Source organism: Suncus etruscus, chromosome 19, assembly GCF_024139225.1.
Source record: "Suncus etruscus isolate mSunEtr1 chromosome 19, mSunEtr1.pri.cur, whole genome shotgun sequence".
Lineage (NCBI taxonomy): Eukaryota > Metazoa > Chordata > Mammalia > Eulipotyphla > Soricidae > Suncus > Suncus etruscus.
Window position 1 is genome coordinate 38,918,847 of NC_064866.1, and position 13,901 is coordinate 38,932,747.

The following is a 13,901-nucleotide window of genomic DNA, read 5'->3' on the forward strand; positions in this document are numbered from 1 at the left end:
AAAGCCAGAACTGAAATACCAATAACTGATCACACCTTAAAGCCGCAGCAGAGGGGTCATCACAGTGACAGGGTTGGAAAGGGGAAAAAAAACCCAAGTTGGTAGTTTAAAAGATAAATCATCTCCTTAATCAAACTCTTGATTATATCTGAGTTTAGACAAAATTCACAGGAACATAAAACTCAGTAAACAAGCAACAAAGTTACATAAAAAAAAAAAAAACAAAAACCTAAAGAAATCCTAATATCTGGGGGCTGGAGAGATAGCATGGAGGTAAAGTGTTTGCCTTGCATGCAGAAAGACGAAGGTTCGAATCCCCGCATCCTATATGGTCTCCGGAGCCTACCAGGAGTGATTTCTGAGTGTAGAGCCAGGAGTAACCCCTGAGCGCTGCTGGGTGTGACCCAAAAACCAAAGAGAGAGAGAGAGAGAGAGAGAGAGAGAGAGAGAGAGAGAGAGAGAGAGAGAGAGAGAGAGAGAGAGAGATCCTAATATCTGAAGGTATATAATATCACATCTCAAAAGGAGTCAAATGAAAATACATTGTGCAGTTCTGCTTTCTTGAGGAGCATTTTCAGCCATTTATTTTAATTGTTTATTTCAATTCAGTTGGCAGGGTGCATGCATGCAAGACTTGATTCTGAGCACCTCATGGTCCCCTGAAGTCAGGAGTAAACTCCAAGCTAAGATTTTATAATAGTCCCAGAATATCACTGGGTGTGTGCTCCTAAAAACAGGGAAAAAAATTGTTTTTTAATGCCAAGATAATTGTTCTTAAAAAACACATACTTGTTTTTGTTTGTTTTATAGTAAGTCTAAGATGAGAATCTATGGCTAAAACAGAGGAAACAGTCAGTTCAGAAAACTTATTTTTCTGTTCTCGGGCCTTGGAGCCACTTCCAGAGGTGCTCGGGGATCACTCCTGGCACAGCTTGGGAGACTATATGTGGTTCCAATGATTGAACCAGGTTCTAGTAACATGAAATGCAAGTGCCTTAATCCTTGTGATATATCCCTGGTCCCTAGGATGGTTTTAAATATAGAGGAAGTGAAAAATCTGAGATGGGTAAAGTAACTATTTCTCTTGGAGAATACTGCAATTCTCTGGTAAAACACTGTCTTAGCATGTCTTCTCTCTTGGATATCTGTAATTATGAGAGGCAAGAGGGAGACACTATTGATATGTTGAGTTCCAATTTGTGTGTCTGGTAAGTCTTGCAGGGATGTTGTAAAGGGTAACTCCCACATATTAACTTTACAGAAAGGCTGGACAAATATAGAAAGGTACAACCCTAGTATTTATTCACCAAACAGAGCAGTACATAGTAAAACAAAAAAAAAAAGGTTCACATTATTATCATTTCATAAAATTAAAATGAGGAAAACCTATACTCTATGCTTCTTTTCCAGAAGGTAAAAAGCACAAAAATGAATATGAAGTCATATAATTCAGGGGGTACTGTCAGTAGGGCCAAGGCCAAGGCTTGTCTTCCCCCACCACTGATATGATACTGCAAAAGGGGAAGGAACGATCACAAGGGGAAGGGAAGGGAAGGTTGTTGAAATATGCAAAAAAATAAGTCATCCTAGAGGGAACTTGCTTTAAATGCAGGAGTCCATCTTCCCCCTAAAGATTGTTCTAGGAGGTAAAAAGACAGCCTTGGGCATTGGTTTCTCAACTAGCACTCTAGGAATTCTGTGGAGGCTGTCCACAGATCATACTTGGAAAAAACCTTACATACTTAAGACCATAACAAGAACAGGTGAGTAGGTCACACTTGCAAGAGGACAGGGAAGTAATTTCCACTGACTCACAACAGAACCAGCTTTGTTTTGAAAGGAGCGTCCAATATGGAAGATGGGAGCTACTGGTATTATCTGCTTTGACCACAAAGCCCATTATTCTCATTCCAAAAGAATTACTAAGAAGTCCCCAGCTAACAGTCTCAGCACCCTCCTTTGGATAAAGTGGGTGGGGGCATACAAAGTATGAGCCTTGGAAACAGAGATTTGGGCTCATATTTTGGTAGAGTTACTAGTTAGCTTTTAGGCCTTGGGCAGACATTTATTTTAGTTTTCAGTTTCCCATGTATGAAAAAGGAATAGAATAGTATCATCTACAGAAGCCTAACTATCTTTTCAGTCTTCTCATTCTACTTGCTCTGTTTTCCCTTGGACAGAAAATGTCAAAATGGCATCTATCACCAAGGTATAGAAAAAGACGCAACTATTTTCAGAGAACTTTTCAGGCTGGTACAGAGGAGGTTTGGGTATTTTGGGTCACACCCAAAACTAAAGTATATATAACCACCTCTATAATTTTAGAGGCTGAAATCAGAGCACATAAAGCTTTAAAACTAAACTAAAATAGCAAACAGGAGATTTCCACAAACAAATAAATTCCTAGCTCCAACAAAATTAAATAAGTGGCTACATAAATGAAGCTTAGCTAAGGCTTTCAATATGGCTCCCAGAGCTCCAGAAAAGCCATTCATTCCTTTATCAAACATTCAGGCAGCAGTACTTGTCTTTTGGGTAGATGATGATCTTGGGGTCATTATCTCTCTCAATTACCAACCCTCCTGGGTCCCTCCTGGCTTGCTCAAAAAAATGGAACATACTTCCAGAACAGAGCAAAGAACTAGGTCTAAGTAGAATAGTCAGTAAAGAGCCATATCAGAAACTGGAGAGATTTAATGTCTGGGTTTTTTGTTGTTTTAACTCTCTAATTGGAAAGACATGTGGAAAACTATGATTCTCATGACAACTAGAGCAAAAGAACTGAAAAGGAACATAGGTGTGTTCAACCAAGGTGAATGCAGTATTAGCTACATCTTTGTAAAAGTAAAAGTCTTTAAAATGTCTAGATCTCTAAGAGTAAGAGAGATCACAGAAAGAGGCAAGCTTCTCTGAAAAAAAAAGTGACAAAGATTCAGACCTAGGACCTTTGACGAATGAATGAATTCTTTACACATAAAGGTCTGGTTCCTAGGCATGGCAGAAATCCCCAATATATATAAATATGTCTCTTGTTTTAAAGGAAAAAGTCTCTAATACATTAAATTACTGAATATCCATCAGGTTAAATTACTTTCCCCAAAGCACATTGCTAATATAGCTAGGACTATAACTCTTAATTTTCTTTTAAAAATTATTTAATTCTTAAAAATATTTTATTTAGACACTTTGGTTAAGTGTACTGTAAATACTAGTTTCAGGTATCTAATGTTCTAATTCTCAGTCTTCCACCAATATTCTAAGGTTTCTTCTCATTTCCCTCTAATCTCCTTATCAAACTCATTTTTAATTTATTGTAGCTCAGTCACATGTTTACTATAGCATTGGTGTCTGTGTTCTAATTATATAGAGTTACCTCACCTTTGTACTACCTAAGTGTCATTGCCCTATGTTACCATCAATTCATCTCCTCTTCCTCATCCAGCTCATCATCTCTTTCCTTGGCATTTTCATTTCTACAGGAAATTCATAACTCTTAGTTAGAAATGGAGGACTTTCTTTTCTACCAAACGCAACCATGCAAATACAGCTAACTCTGAAGCCTGACAGTCTTTTACTAATGGACACCCTAGAAAAGAAAATAAGCCATCATGGGTGTTCTAAACAGGATCACAACAGGACCTTACATAGAGCTTTTGTGTATCTGAGGAAAAAACTTTGTATCATAGGAAAAGACTCATTTAATTATATAGGCAAAACTTGAAATTCTCTTTTATTCTACCTCTCATACTTTCTCCCTTCCTCCTCCTGTCTCTGAAAAGGTTTGTAGCCACACAAGACTTTCAAGTATGATGGAGAAGATAAAAGCAGAAGTAGAGGAATGGTTAGGTCAGTTCATGGCTAGTACCAGGAAGAATAGTGAGGGGGGGGGGGAATTAAATAACAAGAAGGCAGAGATACAAAGAGTACCAGCTGATGAGAAAGTGCTAAAGCCCCAAAGTGCACTGTCCTTCAGTTGTGAGTCTTAGTGGTCTAAGAGGTAAGTCCAGTCTTGCCATCCTTACTCTCACCACACCCTCCATGTAAGGAACACATTTATTGTTTAAACATAAAAACACTGGTGCCCATCACACTTTCCAGATCAGCATCACCAAGAGGGATGAGTATGATGTATGTAAATGAGTGATGCTATGTAAATGAGTGATGCGTATGATGCTAAGGAACAAAGGTGTCAGGTAGATCAGTGAGCAAAAAGTGTTCTGGTCTAATCTAATCTGGTTGTTTACCTCCAAGGTGATTTCCTACAACCACAATTTATACCATAACTAAAGAGGAAGTGACATGCCAGAAAAAATTACCAATGGTCATCAGTTGCACTTGCTCCAATGAGGTTAAGACAGAAGAGATAAGAACAGTTAAGTTGGAGTGGGAGAGAGCCCATACAGTAAGCACTTGTCTTGCATATGACCAACCCTGGTTAAATCCTCAGGCTGCATATGGTCCCTTGAATAATGACAGGAGTAAGCACTGAGCACAGGTCAGGAAAAAGCACTGAACATAGGTGTGATGTAAAGACCAAAATCAAGACAAAAAAAAAGCTATTTAAGTTAAAGCAAAATAACTAGGAAATTCAACTAAACAGAACACAAATAATACAAAATAAGTTCCACCTTTGTCGCATGGAAAAATATTTACAGAACCCCATTTTAAATGTGTACGCAAAGACTGAGGATGTGGCTTAGTAGTAGAGTCCCTACGTGCCTTGTGTGTGAGTCTCTGGGTTCAATTCCTAGCAACTAATCTCTACTACAAGATACATAAAACCCAAAACAAACAAATAAGTGAAACCCCAAAACCAAAGAAGACACAAAAAAACCAATGTGAGACTATGTGTTCTTATGACAGAAACCCAATCAATGTCACAATATTTAAACTAACAATATAGTTACAAAAAAAGAATTTGATGAGTGGGGGGGGAGTACAACCACAGAAATGGTTTCCAAATAAATGCCTATGAAGTCATCACACAGGTGTCCATTAACTCAACGTTAGAAGCGATTTTTAGGAAATCTCTCACAAGAGTTTCCAAACTTGTCTTTTTTTTTTTTTGGTTCATAAAACTATGGAGTGGCAGGAAACCTGCCTCATCTTAATGGAGGTCAACTAGACAACATATTCTAGATATGGAATAAGATGCTGAGTAGCTTGGTTCCCAGAGAGTATTTCCCTAAGTCATAAAAAAAGACCTAATAAGTGTGTTGGAAATCTGATAAAAACCAAAGGGGCACATTAAAGTTCAAAATTAGTAATGAGGGTTCCATAACTCCAAGTTCTATATAGTATACAATGCAGAGGGGACAAGAACAGTGGTTATTATGTTGTGTTATGCATGTTCTTCACTCTAGTTACCAAAAGAATTTTCTGGGCCCAGATCTTTAGGATGGATCTAACCAACCACAGAAAGCTATAGTCACATCCTATGTAACAGACATATTTGATTCTTGTAAAGGGGCAAAGACTATGATTCCTAGGCTACAAGGAAAAGAAAACATGACCTAGTCCAAAATATAGATTGTAATTTTTTGTTGACATCCAGAATTTTGAGTGTAAACTAAGACTCATTGGCTTGTTTCATTAAGAGCATATAAGGACAAATCTGGCAATGAAAAACCATTCTTTTTTTTTTTTGTGAAGTCTTCTGTGCAAATCAATACACACACACACACACACACACACACACACACACACACACCAATGAGTTTTGAAACTAGGGGAGTATTCATTTGATACACAGGATAAAGTGAAAAGAAATAAAAGATAATAATACAAAAATAACTCTTAGGGTATTAATTCACATGCATTAAAAATCCCCACTAAATGTAAATGTGCAAGTGGATTGAGAAAGAGACGGTGTTTCTCAGGGCCACTCATTCTCAGGTGGCCTGACCATGTTGAGGGCATGTTGAGTGTCCATGTTGAGAGCAAACCCAGAACTAAAATTCAGGGCATTTGCTCACACTGTAAAGTTTCTTGATAGAAGTTCTCACAATTATAGGGAGATTTGGGACATTGGTGATGGGAATGTTGCATTGGTGAAGGGGGGTGTTTTTTTACATGACTGAAACCCAACCATAATCATGTTTGTAATAGAGGTGTTTAAATAAAGATATTAATTTAAAAAAAAGAAGTTCTCACAATTTGAGGTATTTGGCATGTTTTCAAATCCTTTTCTTGGGGGCCAGAGCAATAGCCCAGCAGTAGGGTATTTGCCTTGCATGTGGTTAACCAGGATAGATCCAGGTTCAATCACCAGTATCCTATTGTGGTCCCCTAAACCTGCCAGGAGAAATTTCTGAGCACAGAGCCATGAGTAACCCCTGAGCACTGCTTGATGTGCACCCAACCCCCTATAGAACCCCAAAACTTTTCTCAATCCATGAATACTTCAAAATAACCCTCTAAGACAAAAGGAAGGCACCACCAAACCCATTTCATAGACAGAAAAACTATGGGAATTTCAGGGTTAGACAGAACAGAACATGTGCCAGTTGGGTTTCAGACTCTCCATCTATCTGCTTATTGAGTCCAAGCAAAACCCTCACAAATTCCAGCACTTGATTCACAATGAGAGTGGAAGAGAAAAATGAATAAGTGAACAGAAGTACAGACATTGTACATCTTCCTCTGACATTTTTGGTTGCTGGAGTCCAGTAAGATGTGGGGGAGGTAAAAGGAAAGTGCTTTTCTTTTATGTCAGTCTGAATCAAAGGCACAGTATCAGAGGTTCTGAAGATACCCCTCACCTTCTGCCACTGTGTCTTTGCAAGATGCATTAGTTGGCACTGGCAAAGGAGTTTTGAAGATGAGCATCTAGAACTGTGAGCTCACTGCCCAACGTGCACTGATGACAGCTGCTAGAAATCCACTTCTGTCGAGAAATCCGATCATAGTTTTAAACAGGGGATGGTGGTGTTCCAATTCCAGGGAGCAAACTTTTAAAAGCAGCATGGCATGGTTAAAAGCATGATGCAATGAAAACAGATCTGCTTCAGAAATTGTGCGTAAGGGATTTACCAGCTTTAGCTTTTGAACAAAACCCCCTTAAGTTTTAGTTCCCTCGGCTATTAAAGAGAAGAAAAAAGCAACAACCAACTAACTAGATCTGACCAGACGATTTCCTGAGTTCTCTCAAATCTTAATAACTTCAATCAGACCAGAAGCAGTAAGAGTGAAGGTGGTAAGAAGATAATGAAGAAGGAAGAGTAGTACAAGACTTGGAGGAGTTAGGATTGCTGCGACAAAAGTGGCATTAACTCTGTGGGGGAACTCATTGACCCTCTTTAAGAGCAGTATTAAACTACAGCTTTAAAAAACAGACTGAGAACATTGGTGGACGGTAGTGGTCACTGGTGAAGGAATTGGTTTTGGAACACTGTATGCCTAAAACTCAATCAGAAATATCTCTAAAAAATAAAAAGAGAAGGGAACTTTTAAGTGAACTATATGCAAATTAAGAAACAACTTTATGAATCAAGTTTTGTTGTTGCAGAAAATTTCAAACAGGCACTTTTAATGTTCCTTACTTAATTTGGTCAAGCTATAATAATGTTCTGGCCTCCATCTTGCTGATGAGGAACCATAGTTGACAGTGATTCTGGAGTCTTTTTAAAAGTCAAAGCCCAATGAATACCAAACTTGGACATGAAGAACTATGGTTAGTTTTCATTGTGATCAAGTGACTTTGGACAATCAGGTCCTCACTAATCAAAACCACTACGAAATAAGACTCTAAGGTGATATGTTAGGAGTCAATTACGTCAACATTTTTCAGTATCTAGACTGGAATTTCCTAGGAGATAATTAATAATGTGGGATTTTCTTACTTTAATAAAAAACTTTCAGCTTTGAGTGGTGCTCTTGTTTATGCAAGTCAATAAAAAATGGAGAGACACACACAGAGAGACACACAGAGAGAAAGAGAGACACAGAGAGGAGAGAGAGAGAGAGAGAGAGAGAGAGAGAGAGAGAGAGAGAGAGAGAGAGAGAGAGAGAGAGAGAGAGAGAGAATTGGGATAAAGTATATAGTTCTGTGGTAGAATATTTGCTTTGCATGTGTGAGGTTCTAGGTCTGATGCCAGTCATGCAAAAATAAAAAATTAAGTGAATTGTGCTCACTTCGGCAGCACATATACTAAAATTGGAATGATACAGAAAAGATTGGCATGGCCCCTGTGCAAGGATGACACGCAAATTCATGAAGCGTTCCATATTTAAAAAAGAAATTAAGTGAATAAAAACAATAAAAAAGGACAAAGGAGAGGCAAATATATACTCATTCAAAAATGTAAGCGTTGTTAAGACAATGGTTTGCTCCCTAGCATTCCACAGTTCCCTGAATGCCTCCAGGAACAAATCCCAACCAGAGAGTCAGGAGTACAACCCAGCACTGTTGAGTGTGTTCCAAAAATCCTGTTTAAAAATGAAAATGAAAAATATAAAAGTTGGGCCCGGAGAGATAGCACAGCAGCCGATCCAGGACCAAAGGTGGTTGGTTCGAACCCAGGTGTCCCATATGGTCCCCTGTGCCTGCCAAGAGCTATTTCTGAGCAGACAGCCAGGAGTAACCCCTGAGCATTGCTGGGTGTGGCCCAAAAACCAAAAAAAAAAAAAAAATATATATATATATATATATATATATATATATATATATATATATATATATAAAGTTAATTATCCAGATACTTAAAACTCTGAACAATTATTTATGAGGACTTGGGCACGTACCGAAATAGAACTTTCATATTAGAATTAACGTTTCGATTGTTATCAAAATTCAAAAGTAAACAAGGAAATGTAAATTGGTTGGTCCACCAATCGTAATCGTTCACATTAATAATACCATTTTATTTAGAGTCATTCAGAACAACGTAACAGTCACTGGTTTGTGTAAGTGAATACAAGTGCTTATAGATCATTTTCCCAGTGACTACAGAAACCCATTATTTTCACAAATAAAAATTAAACAAACTACTCATCTATAGAATATATATAAACATATATGCACACACATGTGTGTGCACACGTATATGTATGCACATGCATTTTTGTATACATACAATGAAAATAAATTAAAACTAGTGGCAATATTAGACTGAGGAGAAGAGACTGGGTTAGACAGACTGGGTATTTCATCTTAGTGAACTTTATCACCTCCTTTAAGGAAGGAAGAAATAAGCCCTACCAGAAATCACCTCTGAACATAGTCCTAATGTTGCTTATGAAGACATAGAATTAATAAATAACTTTGGTTAAGAGCTGATGTTCCAAAGAAATGAAAAGAGATGATTTAAGGACTCTTAATTTGAATTACCTGAACATATGCATCGGCAATTTGCTGATGGGGTTCTATATTCACTCTTTGGTCTGCCATCTCTCCAGGAGGAAAATAATCCACAGAAACTTTGTCCAAGTTTTCCCTTCACACACCCCCTTTGAGATGTAAAGACATGTTCAGGCTAGATTAGCATTAGCATTAGAAAGGTATGTGCCCTTTCTCCCATCCTGTTTGTACAGAAAGGATAGTCAGGGTCCTCCGTCCATGGGGCTGGGAGCCCCCTAACCCCATGCATGTCTATATTACATCTGTCTGGTTTTCTTTATTCTATAGTTTCCCTGCTCCAGATGGGGCTGGACTCTAGCAGTCCTATGCTGAGTTTCTTCCCACATGGGAAACTATTCTATTTTCCAATAAGCTTTTCTACCTTCTTAAAAAAAAAGGAAGAAATACAATACTTGTATTAGAGATCTGCCGAACAACAATCCTTACCATCTATGACTTTCCAATTTTGTTTTTACAAATCTCCAGATAGCCAATGACATCAATGGGGATTTCTTCATCTAGAAAGACTGATGAATGCTTATTGACTGAATTTAAAACTCATTCTAGGAGAGTGAAGAATTCTTGGTTTTACTCTCTTCATACTTACAAGTAGAGGGTTTATATCTCAATCCTGGGGATATACTAGCTCAGGGGCTGAGAGAGAGTACAACTCATAGTATGCTTTTTACATGGTGCTCCACGAATTGCATGATATAGCCCTGGGGTGGCCTGGGTAATCTCTGACAAGGCAGGGCCTTAGCAATAGCATATAAGAGTGCCTTTGATTTGAACCTCCAGCCCAGCTAGCCTAGAATTGCTGAAAGGGTGCCTGGATCTCTTTAGGACTGTGAGAAATCCCCCAAATAAATAAACAAACAAGAAAAAGTGTTAGTTTAGATTTATCCAAGTTAGAAAACAGTCTTAAAAAGATGAGGATCATGGGGCTGGAGCAATCGCACAGTGGGTAGGGCTTTAGCCTTGCATGCTGCTGACAGAGTTCAAACCCCAGCATTTCATATGGTTCCTTGAGTCTGCCAGGAGTAATTTCTGATCACAGAAATCACAGAGAGCCAGGTGCCAGGTGTAGCCCAATAGCAGAAATAAAAAAAAGAGGGCCAGGCAGGCACATGTGTGTTGACAGCCCATGAACATGTCTCTCTTTCACACACACACACACACACACACACACACACACACACACACACACACACACACACACGTTGCCCAAATCTCCCCATGAGATGTATACTTTCATGTGGGGATATATACTATCTCTCTCTCTCTCTCTCTCTCTCTCTCTCTCTCTCTCTCTCTCTCTCTCTCTCTCTCTCTCTCTCTCTCTCTCTCTCTTCTCTCTCTCCTCTCTCTCTCTCTCTGGTATGTCTCTACTGTCTCCCCTTCCTCAGATCCTCCAAATAAAACCTGTTTGGACCCCTAAACCCCCCCCCCCAAATGAAGGCTAGGGAGGTAAAAAGGTAAAGGTAACTTGTCTTGCATGCAATCAATCTTGGTTTAATCCTCAACAGCATATAAAGTTATTGAGTACTACCAGGAAATAGTACTAAGCACACAGCCAGGAGTCACCAATGAGTAAAGCTGGGGTATAGTTTACCCTAATCCCACAAAATGCAATGCAATTAATCCTATGCTGAATTGCATCTAGTGATATAAGGGGAACCCCTAAAAACCAAATATACAAGATGACGTAAGTCATTTTATGTTCCTCTAAGAGAAGTTATCTTAGATATTTTAACATCCTATGTTTGTAATATATATTATTTCTGTAGTATTGATTATGATCATACTATCATAATTGTAACCAAGGTCCCACAATTATATAGTATTTCAACAATGAATTATTCTTCTACTTATTTTGCCAAACATGAAAAAAGGAAAAACATAATATGACATTGTGACTTTCTATATTTACATGAGTTTATGCTCAAAAAGGCCAGTCTTACTAGCACATGACAATTCATGACAACTGATGCCACCTGATACAAAATGATGCAAGTCAATGCCGCCCAATGACAATCAATGACAAATGAGGCCCACCATGCAAATAAACACCAACCAGAGCAACCTAATGCCACACACACAGATGATGCCAGTTAGTGCCACCTGATGCCAGTCTATGCCAACCAACACTTGATGCCAAGATATACTAACCAGTGCTGACTTATACCAGTCTATGCAAACCTGCCACTTGCTCCCAACCCTCCCTCATGATTCCATTCTATGCTAACCCTACTAACTGATGCCAGCCCATGCTTATGTGTGCCAGCTCATAAAGTTCTGGGTATACTCCGCGAGAAAAGGAGGCAGGAAAACAATGCATGATATATAGTAGGGCTCAGTAAGGATTATCCCATCATCATCTTCATGCTCATGTTATTCCAGAATTATGTAAATGATCAAGATTCAGAGCATATTACACATTATATAATATGTGTACATAACACATATTACATTACACAATATTACATAGTATGCCTTGCACACAGCCAATTCAGGACTGATGGTAGTTCGAATTCTGGCATCCCATATGGTCCCTTGAGCATGCCAGGAGTGATTTCTGAGCACACAGCTAGGAGGAACCCCTGAGCACCGCCAGTGTGACCCAAAAACCAAAACCAAACAAACAAAAAAAAAAGTGGTCTCTGTCAAATGCACAACAGAGCAAACTAAACTGTATGCAAGCACATTATGATGAAATGATAGAAAATGAAAAAACTTTATGCCCACAGGGAACTCAAGAACACATTTATGAATAAGACAGTATATACTATTATTCTGAGAAAACAGCTCAGGAGATTTTAGATTTTGATGCCCACGGGAGTGTACTACTGAGGAAGGTACAAAAGAAAAAGAAACTGGCTCCACGCAAAGGAAGTATCCCTTGAAAGACAGCTGGAAGGGGCCTTGGCAGCTATTGAGACAAGGGCAGGGTGTACTTTTCTGGTAATGCTACATTACAAGGTACAAGGTTGGGGTAAGTATAGTAGCGCAGAACACCTAGAAACATGAACCAGATTTTATTCAAACAAAGCCAGTTGCAACAGCAGAGGACTGAGCTGCATCCAGCTTTGTATACTTCTCATCCAAGGCAGAGGCATAATGAATAGACAGGAAATACTGGTTGAATGGAAGGAATGAAGAGGGTTGAAAGGACAGCTTGAAGGATTCTGGGGTGTAACAAAGAAAACAGGGAATGATGAAGTCACTTCGGATTCAGAAGACCTTGAACGAAAGACACAAGTGTCAACAGAGCAGAGGGCAGGCACAACTTCCTCTCATGAGCAAGGCTCATGAGGATCTCTGAGAAGAGAGATGGGCTAATGGGGGAGTGAAGGAGAGGTGATGTGGATAGCTTAGAGGAGGGTAATTAAGCTAATTTTCTTGCATGACAGAAATATAGTAAGATGTAATGATAGAAATATAAACTATATAAATATAAATGATGAAGCCCAACTCTGTGAATAAATCCCTTAAAGCTCATTTGTAAATGATTAGGGCCTGCTTCACAAGGCAGATGTGTAAAATACCAGAGGTAAATGAAGTCAAAGATACGAATCACATTGTCATTTATAATATGACTCATTAGCTATTCATGACCTTTAGTAAAGTGAACTCCAATAGAATCTGGGTTTCTTCAACTTCCTGTTCTGGCCCAGCATTCTTCAACTAGCACTGGTAGGTGCAGAAAGGTTGAAAACCACTGGTCTGCTCCATAGGTTCGAACTGCCAGTCTGTGGACCATTATGCAGGACAAGTGTTGGTTCACAGGTACAGAAAAATTCAAGAATCCATCGCAAGCAGTCTAGCATGTCAGAGAATCTACTGAAAAGATCTGGCAAAGAGATTCAATGTTCCCTAAACGTGAGGTGTCAGTGGCCCAGAAACTTCTTGCCAGAAAGCTCTTCGAACAGTTAGGTACTACCAGCCTGTGAAGGTTGTCCTTTCCTAGCTTTATGGTTCAGCTAAGGAAGGCCTAATCAGAGCTGCAGCCACACAGATGTCCAATTGGAATAAAAGGCCCTCCTGCTAATTAATGCAAACTAAGGAAGTTGAGCTCCTCAATCATGCTGAAAGCTGCTTTGACATTGTACACCTCTGGCTTTTTCTGGGAAGAAAAAAAAAAAAGCCAAATTTTTCATTTACTTCTAATCTTCTGGTTCTAGCTAGCACTTGACTTCAAGGGGACTGCACAATTTAGGTTCTTAAAACTTACGTACTCTGAAATAATTCCGTTCTTTTCCAGTGACTGCTAGGAAAAAAAAAAACAAACCTAAAAAACAAACAAACAAAAAGCCACTGGCTGAAACAAGTTAGGTGAAGAATAGCTGTAGGTTTGGTTTGATTTTGAGCTGAGATCGGTCATGTTTACTTGAAGCTTCAGAATCCTACCGACAGCCCTGCATCTATCTACAGGGCTCATTTACAGATCTCAGCAAGCATTTATTTACCTGATAGCTCTAGGATCAAGTGGGAAAACATTTATATGTCTTCATAGCAACTCAAAGAATATGCATTGAAAATCTAGTGATCAAGGACTGTCCCTTCT

At 38.9% G+C, this 13,901-nt stretch overlaps 1 protein-coding gene and 1 non-coding gene across 3 annotated transcripts in view; one reads left to right on the forward strand and one right to left on the reverse strand.

Moving 5' to 3' along the window:
• The window catches only part of ASAP1 (ArfGAP with SH3 domain, ankyrin repeat and PH domain 1), a 310,217-nt gene that overhangs the window by 177,196 nt on the left and 119,120 nt on the right, over nt 1-13,901 (reverse strand). The window lies entirely within an intron of this gene.
• Nucleotides 8,126-8,232, forward strand: LOC125997684 (U6 spliceosomal RNA). The gene has a single exon (XR_007491722.1). It is a non-coding gene; the product is annotated as a U6 spliceosomal RNA (small nuclear RNA).